This window comes from Pteropus alecto, unplaced genomic scaffold (genome assembly GCF_000325575.1).
Source record: "Pteropus alecto unplaced genomic scaffold, ASM32557v1 scaffold8, whole genome shotgun sequence".
NCBI classification, from domain to species: Eukaryota; Metazoa; Chordata; class Mammalia; order Chiroptera; family Pteropodidae; genus Pteropus; species Pteropus alecto.
Window position 1 is genome coordinate 17307364 of NW_006494609.1, and position 13730 is coordinate 17321093.

The window sequence follows — 13730 nt, forward strand, 5'->3', positions numbered from 1 at the left end:
TGGCTGGACACAAACAATAGACATATCCAGGGTCCAGACACCTTGAAATCATGCTGGCACCTGTTCCCGCCTAGTGCTCACACTCTGGCTGGGGACTAAGGTGGGGCCAGGACAGCCAGGATGCCAGGAGGGGTGGAGGGGTGTGTGGGCCGAGCATGGCCAGGTCAGGAGAAGTCACCTGGTTCTAGATGCGCTGCCCGCAGCGAGGTGACTTCACAGATGGGTCACATGCCTTTCTTGGCCAGGTGGTTGGGATGGCTCCAAAGATCTCACATCTAACAGAGGATCTCACACCTAATAGTCTGTATTTTTCTGGGTTCTGTTCTTTCCCAAATCTGTTCACAGGAGGCAAAACCCATCACCAGGGGCCACTAAAAGTCACCATCACTGCATGGCCAGAGGAAGGGCGAATGTGGGCACCCCGGACTGCTGTGGTCACCCCTGTTTATCGGACCCTCATCTCCCTGGAGGCCTTAGTTACCTGCTGGAATATTCTCTTGCCTCGTTTTCACTTAGTAGTTTTCATCCTTGACTAGAAAATCAAAAGTCTCAAATCTTCCCAATCCCAATAGTCTGAAATGCCAGCCTCTGGTTGGATGGAACAGCCGATTCCCACTCACCACAGTTGTCTTCATGGTCACGATTACATATGTGCTCATCGCTCTGTGTTTGGACTAGTGCATGAGCGAGGCCGCAGACGGAGGAAGATGCACGCAAGCCTGAGCCACGAGACGTTCAAACACACACTTAGCTTCAGAATCTGTTCCTACGTTCTAAAGAATTTAGTGCTTGCCTTTTACACTTGTAGTTAAGAGATGGTGGCTGAGCTACAGACACCTCTCTGTAGGCAGGAAAACATGTACCCACAAGCACATACACCCACAAAAACCCATCAGCGCCCTTGTGCAAGTCCAGGTATGTACAGCAATTCATAAGAACCCCCGCATCTGCCTGCAGCTCCTCTGTGCGTACATGTGCACACCCCATGCAAGGACATGCATGGATTTACACAGGATGTATGTGTCACATACTTCCAGCGCATTCTCAGGCAGGCTCACACTAGCACGTGTGTGGGCCAGGATCACGTATCACCTGTAAGAGGCCCTAAGCATGGAGAAGCTCATGGATACTCCCTGCTCACCATACAGAATTTGAAAGAAAAGGTTATTTTTTCAAAATGTCAAATGTCACAAAACATATGTGTGTGCTAAAAATAAAGTAACTCCTTTCTGAACTTTTTTGACTGCAATACTAAATTATTGATTTTCCATGCATGCATTGATTTGTTTGTCTACATATTCATTCACCCATTTTGTTCATTTGTTTCAGTGCCTTGGCTTTGCCGGAGCCTTGGACATGTATGTGCTTAATCTTACCTTCTGGATGACCTAGCAGTCACGTGCACACACGTTCACACAGCTGCACACCCCAATGATAAGTGTGTACTGATGCGTGGTCACACCAGTGCTCTCCACATGTGCACGGACACACACACACACACACACGCACGCACACACACACAAATAGAGCTCACAGGAAGAACCCCAGCGCTGCCACCCTCCCAGTCAGATGCAGCCAAGACTCCCGTAGGACGCCTCTCCTTCCTCCTGGTGTTCTGGCCACTGCGGTCCAAGCTCAGCAGGACACCGTGAAGTGCTCCCACCCAGCAAGTCCCACACACCCCGAGGTGGGTTGGCCTCTGGTTCAAAGGAGAGACAGAAGGTGAAGGGCGGGCAGAGAGGGGCTCAGGGAGAGAAAGGAAACTTACCACTCTAGCTGACTGGCTGGGGGATAACAAGGGAATGGCCCTAGGAGATGGCCCAGAGTGGCAGGTGGACCCGGACAGGGGCCAGCACTGTGCTCCGATGTCCGACGAATGACCAGCACGTACCAGTCCCGACCCCCTTTACGTTATGTGACCGCCCAGCCCCAGACTCAGACCTACTCCAAGTTGGGGTTCTATGCATTGCTTTAAAACTGTGGGAAGTCTACGGCCATGCCACCCTGAACAAGCCCGATCCTGTCTGATCTCAGAAGCTAAGCAGGGTCGGGCCTGGTTAGTACTTGGATGGGAGACCACCTAGGAAGACCAGGTGCTGTAGGCATAAAAAATAAAAAATAAGCTGACAAGGTCCTTGCAATCTGTGAGGTCAACCAAGGGTTGCCTCTCCTTAAAAAACAAACAAACAAACAAACAAACAACAATAAAAAAATAAAGCTGCGGGGACCTGGGTCCAGCCCTCACGTTCTGATTTAGCTCATCCGAGGTGGGGCCTGGGCCTCTGAATTTATAGAAACCTGTCCCAGATTATTCTCATGTGCAGCCAGGGCTGGGAACCTCCGAGCCACATGACGTCTGGTGAACAAATGTCCCACGACTGGGCCCTCACTACCTGGCAGCCTCCTTGCTGTGGGAACAAGTTCAGAGTCAAGAGCCTTTCATTCCAAATTCCCAAAACGGTGACAGCGAGCTCAGAAAGTGCCACCATCACCACCGTTCTTGCTGCCCACAGATATTATGTTGTATGCTGTGTACTCTGTATTGTATTTACATAATATATCATATAAACAATAAATTTTAATGAAAACTAATATAATTTTCATCACGTTAGATGAAATCTTGGCTTCGTAGTCCATAAACTCACCTAAACGTTTCAACACGGGCATTCCCCACGTCACTAAGCTCCCCATAGTCATGGTGCTTAAAGGCTGCGTCAAACCTCTGAATTAATTTTCCTATTTGATAGATGAGGAAACCGAGGCCCAGAGAGCGTGGCGGGGAGGCCACACGCACACACTGGCCCCTGGGCTCTGCGCCCTCCCTGTAGTTTAAATGTCAGGAACAAAACAGCATTAAATATAAATACCGAACCGACCAGGAAAAAGCACACTTGGCACGCAATAGAGAAACGAAACGTTTGAGGAAGATGAAAGGCGTTTTGTTTGCTAGCTTGTATAAATATGAAGCAGACAGAGCTGAGAGGGCATGCGACCCTCCCCCCGCCCCCCAGCGGGTCTAGGGCGAGATGAACAAGGCGCCTCCGCCCTCAGAGGTAACAGGGCGCCCGCGCTCTCCACGCCCACCACTAGGCGGCGCCAGAGCAGCGGCCACGGCCGGACCAGCCAGGCCCGGCTGGAAGCTGCAGGACAGGAAGGGGCCGCTGGAACCCAGGCTTCTGACCAAATTCTGGGAAAGACTAGGTAAGAGAAAGCACTGGCAGCAGAGCAGAAGCTTTTCAAGGATCCCCTCCACGCTACCTCTGCATCCTCAAGTATCTTAAGCTTCTTAAGTTCCCCAAACTGCCCTGATCTCATTTGTCAGCCAGGAAGAATGGAATGAGACAATGAGCCTCTGGAGGGCGCCCTCAGACACAAAGCGGAGAAAAGGCTGATCATTCTCACTGTCGCTCCCTGCGCTTTCACAGGGGCCCTCCACCCTTCCACCCACAGACAGATGCAGAACTTCCCAGCCAGGCAGGACTGGAACCCAGCCCCTCGCCTTTGCAGCCCAGTTCAGAGAAGTCTGCCGGCGAGCCTGAGGTCACCCAGCCCTCTCGGGTCTGTGGTCTTTGCCAGGCTCTTCTGCATCTTGCTGCCTCCCCAGGGGGCCAGACAGCCAGGCAGCCAGCCAGTCCCCCGGAGGTGTCCCATCTTCGCCCACCCCACCTCTCCTACTGTGAAACGTTCTTCAGGATACCTGGAGTCTCTGGCAATATATAAGAAGGAACTTTTCAAGTTGCTCTTCTAGACACATTTATGCCTTGGGTTGAAAAAAAGACACTACAAAAAGCTTTAAGACAAAAGCCACATGGATGTCAGGAGTGCGTGTGGGGCGTCTTTACAAAGCAAGCGGTGACATCGTCCGTTCAGGGGAAGTTCTGAGGCGTCCGGTCCTACAGTTTATCCCACGGACTGGGGACTCGAGAGGTGTAACTGCCCAGGGCCACACAGCAAATGCGAGGTCGCTCACCTCCACCCAGCTGAAACGCCCACCTGACTGGGAGCCCTCAGCCCAGTCTCGGTGCTCTGGGGGCTGCACAGGTGAGTCTACCCATCCTTCACCTACAGGAAGTCTGAGAGACAGAAAGATGGAAAACGGAGGAGGGAAGCCAGTGAGCAGGAGAGGCAAGACGCCCGCCCGGGCCGGAGGGGACCACGTTTCAGAAGGGGGGGCCACCGTGTGCTGCCTGCCTCCACCTTGTGCCAGATCCCGTCTCGTACTGGGACGGTGGACCGATGGCTGACACGCGCTCCCGCCCGGTGCACAGCGGTGAGAACACGATAATAGTTATCGCCATCGCTATTATTAACTCTCGGGCACCCAGCCACTGCCGGGCATTGGACGCCTACCACTTCCGGTCCCACGAGAACTCGACGAAAGTCCATATTGTCCTCTCCGTGCTCCGGAAGAGAAGATAGTGGGGGAGGCAAAGTGACTTGCCTGGCACCCCACAGCTAAGAACCGAGGAGACCGGTGTCACACCCAACTGCAGTGCTGGCTTTTCTCGAGCCAGGGCACACCCCGGATGTTCAGACTGGAAGGAAATGTCCCGCTTGCCTCTCGAGAAAACATCCGGGTGGCGCTGGCAAGGGCAACTGTACATACACGTGCACTGCGCAGAACATAATGGAAATCCTACCCATCATAATTCCGTTCGGGCCTCCAGTCCCTTCTCACTGAAGCATGGGTGGAGCCTCAGTTAGCTAGAGAGCTGTGTCTCCGTTTGAGTCAGAGCCCAGGTCCCTCCCAGTCTCGTTGTTTGGATTTTGCACACCCGCTTCTCACTGGCCTCATCCCTCTCCGCTAGACAGCTGAGTGGGCACATCTCGAATGGCTAGAAGTTCTCAGTCGCTCCTGGCACAGCTCCTCAAGGCAGGCCAGCATGGCCCTGAGCTGGCCTTCAATCAATGGCTCACCTCACTGGGTCTGTCTGTCTGTCTGTCTACTGGCCTGCACGATCCTTGAAGGCGAGACTGACTTATTCATCCCCTGATCCCCAGCGTCAGTCTCGGGCTTGACACGAGAGGGTGCCCGGCCTCCAGCTCAAGGGGCCCTAAATGTCAGTTGCTAAGGGTCTGGGAATAGGGCAGTCCTCATCCAAGTCATGATTTCAAGCTTGAGTAACGTCCTCCATGCAAATGCCTGGGGCAACCAATTGCTAAATGTCCATGGGCATTCCTATACTCTGAGCTGCAGCTCCTTTAACTCAGGAGACGATGTCACAGCTGATACCGTGAGAGACGACCACACCTCATGCGAGGCATAGGAACAGTTCTAAGTGGAACAAATATTTACATGCAAAAAAAAAAAGTAAACACAACAAAGCAAACTCTCAAAATGTGAGAAGAAAGCACAGCATTTCTGCATCTAATTCCAGAAAAGGGGGAGTCCTTTCTCTAAGAATAATACAAAGCTCAAATGCCACGACAGAAAAGATGATTAAATTCTCGTCAGTAAAATTTAAAGACTGCACAAGGAAAGATTAAAGTCAAAAGGCCAGCAACGAACAGGTAGAAGCATTTGCAACTCGTATCACAGATAAAGAGACAATTTCTTTGGTATTTAAAGACCTGCTATAAATCAACAAGACCAAACTCAATAGAGAAAAGGACATAGATGGCCTGGGTTCAAATCCCAGCTCTGCCTGCTACTAGCTACGTGTCTGTCCTTAGGCAAGTTACTAGATCTCACTAGACCTTGGCTTTCTTGTCTGTAAAAGGGTCCTGGCCGCATAGAGGTTATTGTGAAAAACTAAATACACAAATTATTCCTCAGAATTACCGTGGTTTATTTGTTCGTTCCAAGACTGAGAGCATCTCGTGGATGGGCGTGGGGGGTGGAGGAGGGGATCCAGCATGGACCTCTCTGTCGGGCAGCTGTGTTTGGTGAACTTGCCAGAAATGGCAAGGCGGGTCACGATAAAGGATCCAATGCGGTTCTTTTGGCCTAAGGCAGCAGTTCCTGCGATAACCCTGCCAGGTCCCCATGTGCGTCCAGGTTAGAAGGAAGGCAGAAAAGCATAGCCAGGACTCGGCGTGGCAAATGCAGGCCTTCCCGAAGGATCGTGGCAGCTACACGGCCTGGGTGAAAGTTAACATTCATAGACTGTTAATTAGCATGTGGAACAGGAAGTCTCTAAATAGCTTTGCAGCGAGGCGATTGGCAGGCTGAGGGCGGGCGCTTAAAAGCCTGGTTTAAAAGAGGGAGGGGGAACACTGGGAAGGCGACACAACCAGGACGAGCCTGCAGCTTTCCACATCACAGCAGCCCAAAGGCCCGTTTCTGCTGGCCCCGCTTCTGGAAGTAAAGCCGCCTGCCCTCGCGGTGGGCTTTGAAAGGGCACAGGGCTGCAGCAACCTGGGCTGGAGAGAGTACAGGAGGGTAATGTGTGTGTGTGTGTGTGTGTGTGTGTGTGTGTGTGTGAGGCGGGGGCGGGGGGACCACCTGCACAGATCACAAATGCTCTGCCTGCCTGCTTTTCTTGATGAGCCAAGATTCAGTGTGAATGGTCAATGAGATGTCACGGTGAGTTAAGATGGTGGTGGCCTTGATTCAGTGAAGTGGATGCCTTTGGCATGAATCATGTTTCTGGGGAACTTGAATCCCAAATCTGCAACCCAGTGACCCCTTCCTTCCCTGGGCCTCGGTTTCTTCTTGGACAGAGGGAGGCCCCAGCTCTACAGCCTGCTAAGGCTGTGGGTGTCTCCGTGGAGCTGGCTGTCGTCCAGTACAGACTCTAGTCCGAGGGCAGAGGTTCCCAGGCATCCCTGCCCGAGACAGGTCACAATCAGTAAGCGTTTCTCCCCGATGTCCGTGCCAGCTTCTGCTCTCTGATGCTCTAGACTTTGCCACAGCCTTCTCACGACCCTGCCAGCCCACTGCCCAGTACCCACCTTGGGTTAACTGCCCTCCACATCTACGACGGGAGGACTGAGCATCATGGCTTCTCCTAACGATGAGCAAGTGCAGGGCTCATATCCCATATATCTGCCTGTAAGATAGGAGCACGCCACCAAGGGTCCAAAAAGTGAACTGTTGTCAAGTCTTATGAGAGTCTAAGGGAACGTGTCCCCTGGCCATGAAGCAGTTCCTAGTCTCTTCCAACCAGCCCCTCAAGGCCCAGCCAGTGGACGCTGCCTCCAGGAAGCCCTCCCTGACTTTACTAGCACTAGCTGATCATCTACAACACACCAGGCACTTTGGAGAGCCAGGAGACCCGTGATATTTCCCTCTCTTCTGAGCTCCCTGGCTGTTTCTGGCCTCCCGATTACTGGCTCCGTTGCCCTGTGGCTTTTCCTCGATTGCTCACCCTTGTCTCCCTGCCCACCACTCCTAGAATATGCATAGCTTAGTGCTTAAGAGCCAGACAGCTTGGGTTCAAATCCTGTCCATGATGCTCCTAGCTGTGTGACCTTAGACAATTTATTTAACAGCTCTATGCCTCAGTTCCCTCACATGTATAATAAGGATCATAGTAGTTCTGGCCTCATAGAAGTTCCATGAAGATTGAAAGAGTTAAATTTCGTAAAGCTCTTAGATCCCAAGTAAGCGGTACGTAAGGGTTTAGTTTTAAGTGAATAAGGCAGTGGTGAGATAAGGCACACATCATCCCCCCGGAGATCGCGAACTCACATGCCTAGAGACATAAGCCATCAGGCCGACGACGAGCAGAGAGAGCTGGGCGGGGCCTGCAGGGCCGTGGAGAGGTCCAGCCCCGAGAGGGCCGCAGCGCCCGTCCTCACTGCCCTGCGGGAATGAGATACTGGATCTTTCCATTTTCAAGAGAAGCTACAAGTCCTGTTTGAGTGTTTGTTTTTAATATTGGCACTAATTTAGAAAAAAAGTCAACACGCTGAAAAACTTCTGTCCACATAAAACCTGGGCCTTGAGGGGCTGGTTTATGCGGCTTTGTTCGTAATTGCCAAGACATGGATGCAACCAAGACAACCTTCAGTGGGTGAATGGGTAAACTGAGGTATGTCCAGACAAGGGAATGCTATTCAGCGTTACAAAGAAATGAGCTCTCAAGCCCCGAAAGGACGTGGAAGAACCTGAAATGCCTATCGCTATGTGAAAGGAGCCAATGAAAGGGCTACATACTGCAGGATTCCACCTGTGTGATGTTCTGGAAAAGAGACGATACAAAATACCAGCAGTTGCCAGCTGGGGAGAGAGCAGGGTGACTAGGCGGAGCACAGAGGGTTTTGGGGACAGTGAAACTATCCTGTGCGACACTGTCGTGATGGATACATGGCATTATGCGTGCGTCAAAGCCAGTAGGATGCGCAGCACCAACAGTGAACCCCAGTGCACAGTATGGACTCGGGTGACGATGACATCTGAGTGCCAGTTCCTCGATGGTAATAAACGCACTGGTCTGGAGAAAGAGGTGTCGATCATGGGGGAGGCTGTGGGCAGAGGGTACGTGGGAAATCGCTGTATTTCCTGCTCCGTTTTGCTGTGAACCTAAAACTGCTCTAAAAACTAAAGTCTATTTTTTTTTTAAAGCCCATTACTGAGCAAGCAAAACACACGTACAGGTCAGATAAGGAAGGCCCGTCTGTAATCTCTATCATGCACAGTTTTGTTCAACAACCAGACTGTAAACTCCATGAAGGCAGAAGCCCCGCTGTTCTTGTGCACGGCCGTGTCCCCAGAAACGGCCTCACGCCACGTGGAGCAACAGTGGATGGCAGCGATGAAGGAATGAAGGAAAAAAACAAGCAAACGGCAGGTCCTCGACCAGAAAGATGATGCCGGAAACCAACATTTACTAAGTGCCAGCTATGTAACAAGCACCATCCTGGGCACTTAATGAGCCTTGTCAGAGGAACGCCACTTAACATTCTCCTGATGAAGGTATTATCAGCTCTGCTTTGCAGGGGGAGCTGACAGAGGCTCAGAAAGGCTGCTTTGGCTGCCCAGCATCACACAGCGGGTCAGGGGCAGAGACTGGAGTAGTTGCGAGGATTTCCAGGATTCGAGGATGAAAGCTCCCCCTCCAGCCTGCCTTGGGAAGGATGGGGGATGGGTGGATAGGTAGTGGATGGATAATAGGTGGATGGACGGATAGATGGATGGATGGATGGATGGATGGATGGATGGATGGATGGATGGATGGATGGACGGATAGATGGATGGATGGATGGATGGATGATGCATGGATCTGGAAAGCACGTTCCCTAATGAAATTTCCAGCATAATCTTTCTTCCCATTCACTGCAGACACTCGGCTTTTTCTATTAGGCAGCTAAATGAGATGCCCAAATAGAGTTAGTTTCACAGTTAACAACAAAGCCAGTTTAAACTGGGCTGGGTGGGGGTGGGGGGTTGGAACACCTGCCTTCTGTCTTCACACCTGGCCAGATATAAACAACATAATTAGGCTAATCACAGAGCCATCCAAATCCACATTTCCTAAACCCCCCACTGAGGACCAGGAAGAGCTGCCTCCCTCCCTCCTCTACCCCACCCCACCCCCACAGTAATGGGTCCCACATACTTCTGACCTCGGAGACGTGGCTAGTGGGGAGCTAGCTAGACTGCTCCTTTCAGGCTGAGCCAAGCTCCTGTGGAAGGCTCTTGACACTCCCCCCGCCCAAGTGCCCGATGCCCTGTGAGCCTGATTCTGATTTCAGACGTTCAGGATTAACAGTCGCTCCTCGACTTAGGTGCCTGGACCAAAGAAAGCGTGGTTACTCTCTGAGTGACAGGGGCATTTTGTTTGTCCCCAGACCCTCACTGCTAAGGCCTGCCTCTGCTCTTTATGTGTCCCAGGAAAAACCAAGTGTTTTCTCCAGTTAATACGGTAATTATGGTTCCCAAGTCAGTGGAAAGACTAAGCCTTTCCCAGAGTCTCTGAAAGGAAAATTCTAAACCCAAGTGCAGTGAACTGGCGTTTTGGAAGCAGTGGCATCGTGGCAGGAAGCTGGAGGCCAAGGTCCTGGCTCCTGCCCTTGGCCTGACTCTTCGGTCTCAGTTTCTCCATCTGTGTAACAGGGTCACCACCCACGGCACAGGCTGCTGAGGCCCAGGGAGCTGGAGCGGTGGCCGGCGGGTGTGTTCCTGAGTGTGTTCATTCAACAGGGACTTAGCGGTCGCCGTGCGCCAGAGTGATTGATCCCATTCAGTTCTACACAAACCTTCTGACGTAGGCACTAGTATTTTCATTTGAAGAAATGAGACTCAAAGAGGGTGGGCGACATAACCAAGGCCACCTAGTTAATGACAAACGGAGCAGTGGTCAAACCCTGGTGTCTTCAGAGCCAAAACCTGTGGTCCTGCCTCTAAGCTACAGAGGTCCCCATTGGAATGCCCGGGTCAGAGCTGAGTGACCTCAGGTGAGTCCGGGTGAGGAAACTAAGGCTCAGAGAGACTGTGACTTGCCCAGTGTTTATGACCACCCTGGGGCAGGAGCCGGGCGACGTCACAGACGGTGTCCATGGTCTCGTGTAAAAAACTCTTTTGCAAAAGAAGCGCCTTCCGTAAGCAGCTACCTCTGTCTGTCTAAAGCAGAATCACCAAACAGCAGGCACATGCCGGCAGCGGAGGAAGCCCTGGACACCACCGTGAAGAGCAGGGTCCCCAGGGAGAAGGTCGTTCCCCTCACAATTCTTCTTCAGTCTTGCTGACTGTGTTGAGGAGAACACTCAACCAGTGCTGATGTCTTTAACGCCCCCTAACACCTGTTCGTGCCTGTTTTCCGACTGAGAGAAGGCCTATCTCACTCACAGTCACATCCTCCCGCAGACGAAGGACAAAAGCATACCGCTGGAATAAAGCACCTTGCTTTTCATTTTGTTTATTTTTAATATTACTTTCTGTTTATAGCAAGGGGTACGATTTTCTGCTTTTATATAGTTTTGTCATATATAGATAGTGTCCTCTTTAAAGAGATGTATTCAAGTAAAAAGGGGATCCAGTTAAGAAAAAGTATTAGTAACGTGGATATAAAATTTTATTTTTATTTAGTTTAAGTTTAATTTAAAATTGTTAAATAAACAATAGTTCAGGCGCTTTGCATCGATGGCACATGCCTGCGTGACTCCCGTGGGTGCGGGGGCGGGCGAGTCCTATTCCGTCCAGGGCTCCAGGTCAGACTGCATTTGACCCAGATGAGGGTGCTGTACAAGGCCAGGTCCACTGTTGCGTGTCCTGCTGTGGCCGCACCGGACACCGTGTAGCACTGAGCCTGATGACTGGCCCAGTCAGTTCTCGCAATTCCCAGCACACACGCAATCAAAGCCAGTATGCAGCGTGGCCTGACCCTTTGACGGGACAGGGAGGGGACCCTCACCCTCCAGTCCCCCCCGCAGAGGAGCCTGGGGGCAGGGTCCCGGATGTCGACTTCTCTGCCAGTCAAGGAGGATGTTGCGACCCCTCTAACCCCTGTTACGTGGTGACTTCCTCCTGTATGTAAAGGTGCCCAGACTCTGGGTCGCTCGCCTTCGGGGCCTGGCCCTGGTTCTGGTCTCTCCTCCAGCTGGATTATAGAATGTTTCTTATGTCTCCTTGGGCTCCCCGCAAGCGCTAACCCAGTCGATCCCCACCGCCCTACGGGCACGGTACCATTGGTCTACCCAATCTACAGATGAGGAAACTGAGGAAAGGGCATTCAGGTCGAGAACGACCACGGGCAGCAGATCGAGATCTGACAAGTCTGTCAACACGGCCACGAATGGCCGAGGCAGGTGAAGTGCTGCCTGGCCCCTTGGTTGACGGGGCCCGGTGTTCCCGCCCCATAGCTCAGGGAGTGGGCGTGCGAGACCCGCTCCAGCCGGGGGTAATGATGCCTGTCCCTCAGGGGAGACGGCAGGACAACGTGAGAGAGCACGCGGGCAGAGCTCGGCACAGAGCAGCACCCCGCTCCCAACCCCCTCCTTCCTCCCCTCTCCCGAAGGCATCCCCTCATTCGTGCTTGACCTGACCACCAGCGGCACACTGCGAAGACGCACAGGTACCAGAGACGGTGCTGGATGAGAGCCGAGCCCTCTGACTCCCTGCCCTGGCTCCCTCGCTGCCTGCCACGGGATCTTCTTCTGGTTCCTACCCAATCTGAGCCTCAGTCTTTTCATCTGCAAATGGGCAGATGTCCCAGATCAGGGGTCAGAGACCTATAGCCTATGGGCCAAATCTGGCCTGTCTTTGTAAATAAAGTCTTACCGGACAGAGCCATTCCCGTGCATTTACATGTCACCCACGACTCATGACCGTCTCGGCCCCAAAGTCCAACCCCCATCCTAGCAGATCCGGGCCGACTATGTTTTGCTCACTACTGTTTTCCCAGAGCCTAGAACAGCGCCTGGCATTCAGCGGCTTCCACTAGACATTTGTTGCATGAATGACTGAATCTCTAGCGGCCATGCCCGCTTTGATAGTCTAAGACTGCGATCATGGCTGGTAGCCCGGGTCCCCTCAAAGTCCTGCGACCTACGTGTCTTCTTCAGCTGTCATTCAGCAGATGGCTCAGTAACTATGGCTGTCACGGAGATGTGCCACTCAAGTCTCTTCACGAAAAAATGTGCAGTTCAGCCGCAAGGAGGGCTGTTAGCTGACAGCCTTCAGCTGTGGGTCCCATCCAGCTCCATCTCAGCTTTCGAGCCAAGGTCAGGCATTTCTGGGGCAGTGCCCAGCCAATAACGGGTCTTGACAGGGGTAAGAGGGCCTGGCCACTAGTGCTCAACGCAGGACTCCTTAACTGCAGTCTTTTATCTGGAGCTGCCCATTGCCACTTGTGGAGGAGGAGACCAGTCTCAGAGAGGTGTTGGGGACTGGCGGAGCCAAGGACCACAGCCCTCTTGAGTTTGGGAGCAGCAAGAGGTAGGCACAAGGATCATGTAACCGTAGATTGCAATGTCAGCTTTATTGGAGCAGCAGATCGGCCAAATCTGTGACTGTCTGAGACTTCCCACACAGAGTTCAATTTAGCCACACAACTCGGGTAAGGATCATGTAACCATAGATTGCAATGTCAGCTTTATTGGAGCAGCGGATCGGCCAAATCTGTGACTGTCTGAGATCCCACACAGAGTTCAATTTAGCCACACAACTCGGGCCTTTTTCCTCCCAAAAGGAGGGGCGAAGTTGCACCCCCTCAGTCCTCAACTCAAAGTCACCATCGGCTCAGTTACTCCTTTGAAGAAAAGACTGAGTGAGGGGCTGGCAAGAAGCCAGGCTGTTTACCTCTCACTTTTTTATCAGGCGGACGCGAGAGCAAGCGGTGTCCCCTCCATGGGCACTCAAGGAAGGCGCAACTGCCAGAAGGGGCTTGACTCAGATCACATGTGGGCTGTTGGCGGCAGCGTCGCGCTTAGAAGAAGAAGAAAAAACTGACATGACTGAGCACAATATATTGAGAGGCCCGGCTGGAGACGGATAGCACACTCCAGAGGTGGCACTGGACAGAGGGCGACGATGGCAGCAGTCACAGAACGAGGGCAAGGCCAGGGGACCAGCCGAGGGGACACGTCACCACTCCCTAGGGATGCAGACGGACGCGGAGGAAACTGCTCCTGGAGCCCAGTGAGCGCGCAGCCTGGCGGAGGGGCTGCCTGGTGGGAGCCACAGTTCTGGAAGGACGGGGACACCCCCTTGATGCAGGGGAGAAGCAATGCTCCAGCCTCCCTCTGCTGCCACCCTGTGCGCTCCCAGGGTCCTCCCTGGGTGACGGAGCCACAGGGAGTGGACCTGGAGGGTGGGGGGCCACGGAAGGGATGCCGTGGGCGAAACA

The 13730-nt window shown here is 52.7% G+C and overlaps 1 non-coding gene across 1 annotated transcript; it reads left to right on the top strand.

The window, feature by feature from the left end:
• The first annotated feature begins 1986 nt into the window (after positions 1-1986).
• Positions 1987-2105, top strand: LOC112473833. The gene has a single exon (XR_003044180.1). It is a non-coding gene; the product is annotated as a 5S ribosomal RNA (ribosomal RNA).
• Positions 2106-13730: the final 11625 nt, after the last annotated feature.